This window comes from Myotis lucifugus, unplaced genomic scaffold, assembly GCF_000147115.1.
Source record: "Myotis lucifugus unplaced genomic scaffold, Myoluc2.0 scaffold_18, whole genome shotgun sequence".
NCBI classification, from domain to species: Eukaryota; Metazoa; Chordata; class Mammalia; order Chiroptera; family Vespertilionidae; genus Myotis; species Myotis lucifugus.
In genome coordinates, this window is record NW_005871066.1 from 2798364 (window position 1) to 2807450 (window position 9087).

A 9087-nucleotide genomic window follows, 5' to 3' on the forward strand; every position below is an offset into this window, starting at 1 on the left:
GGAAATGAAGAGTGTGCCTGTTAAATGTGAAACAAAGCTTGTCTGTGGTGAAAGACCAAAATGTAAGATGCCATTTACTAATCAAACATCATAAAAAACGTAACCTACCCGGCCAGCGTGGCTCAGTGGTTGAGCATCGATTCCCTGTCAGGGCACGTGCCCGGGTTGCGGGCTCGATCCCCAGGGTGGGGCGTGCAGGAGGCAGCCGATCACTGATTCTCTGTCATCATTGATGTTTCTCTCTCTCTCCCTCATCCTTCCTCTCTGAAATCAATAAAAATACATATTTTAAAAAAGTAACCTGAGTGTGGGAAAGATAGCCGGTGGTGAAACTGCTGTTTCATCGCCTTCTGTGTGTCCTCCTCGCCTCTGTCCTATCCCCAGTGGAAGAGAAGGTGCAAGGCGGGCAGAGGAAGAGAGAGTGGGGTGCAGCGGGCAGCATGCGCCACTGTGGGCAGCTTAGCATGTGGGAGAGGAGAGGGTGGTGGGCACCAACATGAGATGGGCACAAACCAGATCTCCCTCAGGAACCTGGGTTTTTATTCCTAGGGTGCTGGAAGCCATGGGGTGGGGGTTGGCGAGGGCCGGGTTGGATAGAAAAGATCCAGCATTCTGTCTTCTCTTGGGCGTGTTACCCTGGAGGCGTTGGTGCATCCGAGTGGGAATGTCACGCAGGCGATGGGACGTCAGAGAAGAGGTCGGAGTGGAGACAGCCACAGGGTCATTGGCGGTGGGTGGGATTCAGCGCATGGAGCCATCACAGCACCTTTCCTGACACGGGCTGCTGTGTGCCAGCATCGTTCTGCGGGTCTGAGAGAACTCACTTCACTGCTCCCTCAGCCCTCACCGTGACACTGTGGCTGATCTACCAGGTGGGGGATTGAGGCCCACAGGTGTTAAGGTGCCCAAGATCACCCCTAGAACGTGGGAGGGCAGTGATTTGAACCCAGGTGATGTGCCTCCAGGCTTCATGCTCTAACCACGAGGCTGTGTTTCACCCTTTGCAGGCGAGTATAGTGAGGGAAGAGAGGTAGCCCAACACTTAGTGCTCGATAGCGTTACTTTTCTTGTTTCTCCCTTCTTCAGGGAAAGAGGACTCCACATAGAGAAGCGGAGTAAGACGTGGGGAGAGCATATCGGGCGGCATGGGGCCCAGAAGAACTGAGGGACTGAGGCTCAGGAGCCACCGCTGAACTGGGGGGCTCGCCTTCGAAGGCGGAGGCGTGGCTGAGCGCGGTGCTGAGTGTGTGTTAATAAGGAGATGTCGGACCTGTATATTTCCCAGTGAAAGCGTGGGAATTCAGGATTTAAAGAGTTTTTTTTCAATGCTTAAAGCCATTGTTTTTTTCTTTATAAAATAGACTTCTGGTTAACTCTAAAGAATGTTCACACTCCCTTAAACATATTAAGAGATACAATTAGAAGGGTTCTGAACCTGACATTCATGAGTACTCAAATAAATAGCATATGTGATGAGTTTAGTGTAAATCTGATGCTATGTTACCAATTTGTGATTGATTTGTGGTCGTGCTGTGGCATCAATAGTAAGAGCAGGTACAATTTTATTGTACACATATGCATATTTGGATGTTGCTAAAATTTAAACAGTAGCCGTTTTTGTAAGTTCTACACACTGAGCTGTTTGGCTGTATTAATTTCTCTTAAAGGTTATGTAAATGTGCTCTAGCCAGTTTGGCTCAGTGGATAGAGCATCAGCCTGCGGGCTGAAGGATTTTGGGTTTGATTCCCAAGGTGGTCAAGGGCACATACCTCGGTTGCAGGCTCCCTCGATATTTCTCTCTGTGTTAACCTCTCTCTTCCACTCTCTCTAAAAACCAATAGAAAAATATCCTTGGGTGAGGATTAAAAAAAAAAGAAGTTTATGTAAATGAGATGCATTATCATAGGGACCACAGCCTGTGTGTTGCTGGTTTTCTTTCCTTACCATTCTAATGATTACCAGTCATCAAAGTTAGTGAAAATTCCATCTATTTCTAGGTCAAGACCATTATGTGGATGTTTAATTCCAGAAAAGGCGGTCTCGTTTCATAGGAAAGATCCATTCTGCGTGGATGACCTTTCGTAACTCGAGAATCATTGAATAGGAATAAATGTAAAAAGTGGAAGAAATAATGTTCAGAGTGCATAGATCTACAACTATTGGAACTGTTTTTTGTGTTTGTTTTTTTTGCTTTAATATACTTTATTTTCTCAGCATTTTCACTGTGTTTTTTTTGAATGCATATAAATTAATAGTTCACATGTCTTCATGTTTGTCTGTCATGTGTTCTCTTGTTCAATTTTCTTGCCAAAGTTACCGATGGTCAGGTGTGTTCTTCAGCACTGTCACTACACATAATCCGTGTTCAGATGGCATTTTGTCATTTTAATTTATAGCAGCAAATGTTAACTTAGCGTAGTCACCAGGATCCAGCGCGGGAGCTCCAGGGTGACTCACTGTACTGAGCAAGGACGCAGGTGGCTTCATCAGTCGCACCCGCTGTATCTGAAACACAGGTATAAGTCACTTGACTAATTACTTTTGAAAACTTGCCATCATGACAATGTTTCTAATTTGAGAAGATTGTTATAATTGAGAAGAGTGAGGCTTTTTTCATATTCTTATAGCAACTCAGGTTTGCCTTCATGTCACTGCCCTGCGCTGTTTTCTCCTGTTGACTTCCTGGCACTCACACCGCTTTTCGTAAGGCCACCGTCCAGTGCGGAATCGGGAAACCTCGGGTGTGTCCCTACATTTAATACTGATCATGAAGTACTTACGGAACTGGCATAGTGCTCCTGTTTTCCACCGTGTCTAACATTTTTTAAGACCTTCTTCTCATTCTTTTCTCATCTTTGATCTCCGTGGAGATTTCATAAAGGTTACCTCCTGCGGTCTCCCAGGGGAGGAACTGATGTCGGCCAGGGAGCGGCCGGCATCGCTAGTGAGCTGGCTGGTGAGGCTGGGGTGAAGTCCAAGGCTCGGCACATCTGTCAGGTTGTAGGTGTCAGATCTGCAGTCTGAGGACCGTCATCAATACGTGAATGGGAAGATGACCTCACGTGTTCCAAACCTGACAACTCTTTTAGGAAGAGCACTGCTTTGCTGGCTGCTGCTCATATGAATATTTAAAAAATGTGAAAACGTACTTTATGTCTGTCTTTGTTTACATGCCTAGCTATATTGTCTTAGGTGTGGTGACACGCGCTTCCTATGCTCCCAGTTAAACCTTCGTCCTGATTCTTCAGTTCCTTCTAAGGACTTTGCTCCTGCACATCAGTGCATCCTTTGGCGACTGGACTCGGGCACTCCCGGCCGGGGCGCTCCAGGCCCCTCCGGTTGAGGAGCTCTGCCGAACCCCCTCCTGGTGCTCATGGCTGTCTGAGAGCTGGACACATTGTGTGTAGAGTGGGCAAAGGTAGGCTCACAGTCGTAAACAAATAAATAATACAATAATACACAATCCCATAAGAATAAACTCTCGCTTATGTGCAACTGTAAACCTACTTTTGCCTACCCCTGCATATAGTGAGTGGGACTCAATAAATATCCTCTCATTATTGTCATTGCCATTTATGTTCTGTCCCATCACTGTCAGTGATGGGAATTCTTTTGTCATGTTGGACAGCTTTTTTATAGCTGTCTTCTTTTCTGCCTACTCGCCATAAATCCCACCTACGTTGTAATCATATCATGAGAGCTACCCCCAGTCCCACTTTGTAAACCTGCCCTGACAAGGTCATTACTGACCTGCCTGCTCCGATCCCGCACAGTTCACGGGCTGCGCCATTTCCCCGAGTGCCTGTTGTGTTCTCTCGTTATTTATGTGCCCAAACCTTATCTCGGAGATTGGATCTCTCAGGGCGCAGGTATTGGCTGGTGTTTCTTTAATGGTCTTCTCGGTTCCTGGGAAGATGTGCTGTGCAACTAGTCGTCATTTAGATATTTGCTGACTTTAAAACCCACACACATCTCGGTGCTGGAGAGGAGGAGGGAGCTGAGCGTGTGGTGTGCGTGATGGCTTCCTCTTTCCCAGCCCGGGGCCTAGAGAATGTCTCCACTTGATAGTTTACTGCACAGAAACTGGGCTTTGTTTCGTCTAGACACTATACTAGTAGATAGAGATATTTATTTCCGTACACTCTATGGTTTTATAACACACTGTTCTTTCTGTAATGGGCATGCTCCGGGCAGTTTAGAAAGCTTAGATATTGTCTTTAGGTGTTCAGGTTCTTAATGAATTGAGCACATGCTATAATTTCTCTTACATGGTGACAGTCACTTAACATTCTAAGCCAGTGAGGTGCCAGGCACCGTGCCAGGAGATGGAGATAGTAAGGTGAATTCACCGGGAGCTCAGCCTCAAGGCGTTGCTTCCAGCAGAGGAAGCTGCTGGGGGTGACTAGCTACCAGGGCTGTGGAAGGTACAGCTGGGGCGGAGGGCAGGCTCCCCCAAATGCCATTTAGCTTTGGAGGATGGAGGAGGCGTTTTCAGGCGGGAGCAAAGGCATAGCGTCCTGAAAGCACTTGGTATTTTAGGGGGTTGTTGCCCAGTGCCCCGGCGGGAAGGCTGCGGGGAGGGATTAAGTGGAAATCGGCCAGTCAGGTGGGCTCCGGTGTGAGCTATGGAGGTCCTGGGGCTTTTCTAACAAGGGATGAGTTGCTAGGTCTGTACACATAGAACTTGACTGTGTTCTCCATGAGTTGACCTGGGACAGGGATGCTCTTTACTGGTGACTCAGCTTCTGGAAATAAACATTTATTTTATTTATTGTTGACATTACAGATGTCCCCCATCCCCCCCCCCCCCCCACCGCGAATGGATGCTTGAGAACAATCAGAAGTTGTTAGTCATAGCAGGAAGGGTTTGTGTGTGGAATTGTCAAGGCTGACTTGAAAACCTTGTCTAATAGATTAAAGGGACGTCCTTAACTTCTTTTTGTCATTTGAGGGTTAGGGAGGCTAAAATTCTTTAGAGTATTTTAAGCATGGATTAACCTCAATTTAGGAATAAGTTGTATTTTTAAAATTCACAAGTCTTTTGGACTTAGAATGCATTTCTTCATATAACATTGTCACTAGGTGAGGTCCTCCTATGCCCACAGATGGGAAAGGAGGCAGCTCTGTCCGGCTTGGAGTCAGAAGTCCTGGGTCCCCTAGTGCTTGCCCCTGCCAGCTGTGTGCCTCGGAGAAACCCCCTTGTGCCCGTTGTCCTTCCTCTCCAGGTTGCTGTGAGAATCAGGAGAGCCGGGGAAGGTGCTGTGTCGCTTAAAGCACATGCTAGTTACAGAGTCACGTGTCGGGGAGAATGACTGTCCCGGGTGGAAATGTGTGGGTCAGGAAGGCATGTCACTGGCTGCAGGTGAGCACAGGGCCCCGGAGACGCAGCCCACCCTGGCTCCAAATGTTGCTCTCACTCCTTGAGGAGGAGGAGGAGAGAACGGACTTCAGCTGCAGAGGACTCGGCTGAGGAATCTTAAAAAGGCAGATCGTGCCCGGCCAGCATGGCTCAGTGGTCGAGCATTGACCTGTGAACCGGGAGGTCACAGTTCAATTCCTGGTCAGGGCACATGCCCAGGTCGCAGGCTCGATCCCTAGTGTGGGATGTGCCTATGCAGGAGGCAGCTGATCAGTGATTCCCTCTCATCATTGACGTTTCTATCTCCCTCTCCTCTTTCAAATCAGTAAAATATATTTTTTGAAATGCAGATTGCAGGGCTCTACTTCCTGGTCACCTGGTTGGGGTGGGGTGCCTGGAGAGGACCCAGGAGAGGTGAGAGCTAGGGAGCATGGTGGGCAGAGCTCTTGAGGATGGTCAGAATGCAGGGAAGAACCCCGCCCCATTTCTTCCTGGGTTCCTGCCCTCCTTACCGCTGTTAATGTTGTGGCCAGGCAGTGGGGCGGGGCAGGCACTGGACTTGCCTGTGTGGAGCCATCAGAGGGCAAGAACAAAGGCCTGAACTGCCTTGGGGGCGGCGGCGGGCTGGAAGGAGGGGCATCAGGGGGAGCAAGAGCTGCTTTAGGACTACAGGAGCCCCGTCCGACGAGCACAGGCCTGGTCCCTGCTCCTGGTACCCCAGCTCCATTCCTGGTACCCCAACTCCGGGCTGCCAAAGCACAGGAAAGCAGGGGGCACCATTTATGGGCTGGGCTGAGCTGTGAGCCTCATTTTGCGCCATGCAGTCTCGGCAATGTTGGCTGTGATTCTGCGATTTGGTGGGCTGTCTCTCTGGGGTGGTGGCGGGGCCTGTGTCCCACTTGGGGGAAGCTGAGTGTTGCTTTGTGAGCACCAGGCCCTCGGTGCCATTTCTCTATAAATGACCAGTGCGTGTCATGGCAGCTCCTGTGTCGAGCATCTCCCCCCTGGTGGTCAGTGCACATCATAACAACTGGTGGGACTGTTGGACACTTAGCATATTAGCCTTTTATATATATAGATAGCTTCTATAAAACATACTGCCTATATCTACAGATGAACTGCAGCTTTTCCCTTTTATCTTTAATATTTAAAAAAAGATGGGGGGAATAAGATACTTGAGAGTAAGGAGGCCTTGGCCTTTGTCTCTCCCACACTCTAGTCCCCTCAGGGCATGGCTATGAGGTCACAGTCCCTGCCTGCAACTTCCCTTTCTCTGTTTACTTGCTTTCTTTCCTTGGGCAAGTTACTCAAGTTTTCTGGGCCTCAATTTTTCATCTGTAAACTGGGGCAACATTTGTCCCTACCACATAGGATAGCTGTGAGGATTTATTGAGGTAGTTCGAGTAAAGCACTAAAAGTTTCTGGCCTGTAATAAGAATTCAAATATTAGCTACTTTATCATGCTTACTACTACCTGAAAATGGACAAAGGAATTCACAATGTTGAGCACATTATTAATTGACCCAGAGACTGTGAAAGAGTGCCATTCAGATGCCAAGAACTCCAAGAATTGTTTACTCCAGTGCTGTAGGAATTGAAGGAAAGGTATTACAGAAGGTACCAAAGGCCACTTTGTACCTTCCACCCTTCTCCTGAGAAAGTAGAGGGATGATGGCCTTGAGAAATCCTGTTCATCACCCGGGAATTGTGGAGGTCAAGGCCAACTTAAAGGTATAGCGTGAAATCAATGCTGTTAGTCAGCAAAACACAGGATGCCCTCTTTTAGAGAATCGCTTAGTATTCTACAAGTTTATTATTGTCAAATGGGAAGAAGAAACTAACAGTCAAAATATAAAATAGGAGCACCGTTATTATTTTCAAATAATATTGTTTAAAATGGAGAATTGAAGATGACAAACCAAAAAGTCTCTACGAATTAATTGTTTAGTAAAAAATCCACAAATACATGTATTACAAAATACACTTGAAAAATAAATACATTAACAATATCTAGTATATATAATGAAAACATAATTTTGTGAATATTAGCAGAAAAAAACGTTAAATTCCCAGGCAGACTTAATAAGAAATATGAATTGACTGTATTAAATATGTATTAACTCCACTGATAGGATTTTTGTCAAGGGCACTTGAAAAGCAAGATGAATAATGGAGGGCATATATCATGTGTATGGATGTGAACATATGGAATTATAATGTAAACGTGTGGATTCTTCCCAAATTAATTTATAAATGGAATCCCAATTATACTCTCAAAGGGATTATCAAAGTATGACAAGTCTTCAGTACGATAAAGGTGGCTTTACATTCTGTGAGAGAAGAGTGATTTATTCAGAACATTATGGTTAGATCATTGAGAACGTAAAGCCCACATTGTATTATGGTGGGGTGAAGTCTTGAATGAAAAGGAAGCGGATGGTGTTTGTCCACAAGAAAAAAAATCAAAATTTCCAAAGGTCAAAGTATCATATACAAACAAATGTCAAGTGACAAGCCTCATTCAATATTTGCAGGTTCATTGATCTAGAGAGTAACCCTTCGCCTATCTCCTAGGCAAAGTGTATTATTTTAAAGATATAAACACTTCTTTAAGAATAAGGCAAAGACCTGAGCTATTTTCATTGTCCGGCTCCTTAGTAATTATTTAATCAGAAGCCTGCAGTAAGGTGAACCTTGAGATATAAAAGAACTGAATGGTATTTTCTAGATTCATCTTAATAGGTTCTTTGTACTTGGACAGAAAGCAAACTATTGATTCTGTTAAACAACAACAATTCAAATGGGTAAATTTTGAAGATCTAATCGGCTTTATTGAATGATTCATGAATTGGGCAGCCTCCCATCCAGCAAGTAGAAAGGAGCTCGGCTGGGCCGTGGAAAGGAAAGGTTTTTAAAGGCAGGGGTGGGATGTGGGGGTGTGGGGTGGGATGCGGGGTGGTGGCGTTATTAGCCAAGAGTGCATTGTTTCAGCCAGGGTTGCCCTCCTGAGGGGTCGGGGAAGGGCCTTCCTGCAGCGAGTGACTCCAGGTTGACTGGTTCCAGGCTGCGTTCCTGCACAAGCCGACACTGCAGCTACGTTTGGCATTAAGTCATGGTTTGCTGCTGCGGGCTCAGCTCCACTTTGGTCTGTTTGTTCACAATTCTCATATACTGATTTTATTATTGGCCTGTGTTCTCGCTCTTACCTTTTCTTTACTCCCTTTCCCTCTCCATCTCTCCTTTCTTTATTTCATTTTAAGTTTGTTTAAAAATAGTAACATGTATCATAAAAATTCAGGTATTACAGCAATATGTAAAAGTTCCAGCTCCCTGTTTTTATCCGCCGCCCGCCCCCTTCCTGAAGTCAGCATCTTTCTTCCAGGTCACCCCTCGCCATTGGCTGTTCCTCTCACGGTGCTGTTTGTGGATGTTTCCCTCAGAGGCCACCTTGTACAGTTTTGGGCAAATAATAGGCCTTCATATATTTTGTCGAAAGAGCGAGTGAAAATTGTAGACATATGCTTAATTTGCTTTAATTCCTTTGCAATTCAACCAACTGGTATTTTAAGCAGAGTCCTGGGGCTTCTTTTGAAGAGACAATATTCTTCTCCCAGCCCCTCCAATTCCAACACTTATGCATCCCTACCCGTGCATATCTTTGTAATGGTTTCCGTTAAGTTGAAAACATTTCTTTATGTTAACATAATAATCTAATATTTTTTCCCTT

General features: G+C 45.9%; 1 long non-coding RNA gene across 1 annotated transcript; it reads left to right on the forward strand.

Annotated features, from left to right (window-relative positions):
* The first annotated feature begins 311 nt into the window (after positions 1-311).
* Positions 312-2272, forward strand: LOC106696501. Its single transcript, XR_001347454.2, has 2 exons — positions 312-1243; positions 1999-2272. It is a non-coding gene; the product is annotated as an uncharacterized LOC106696501 (long non-coding RNA).
* Positions 2273-9087: the final 6815 nt, after the last annotated feature.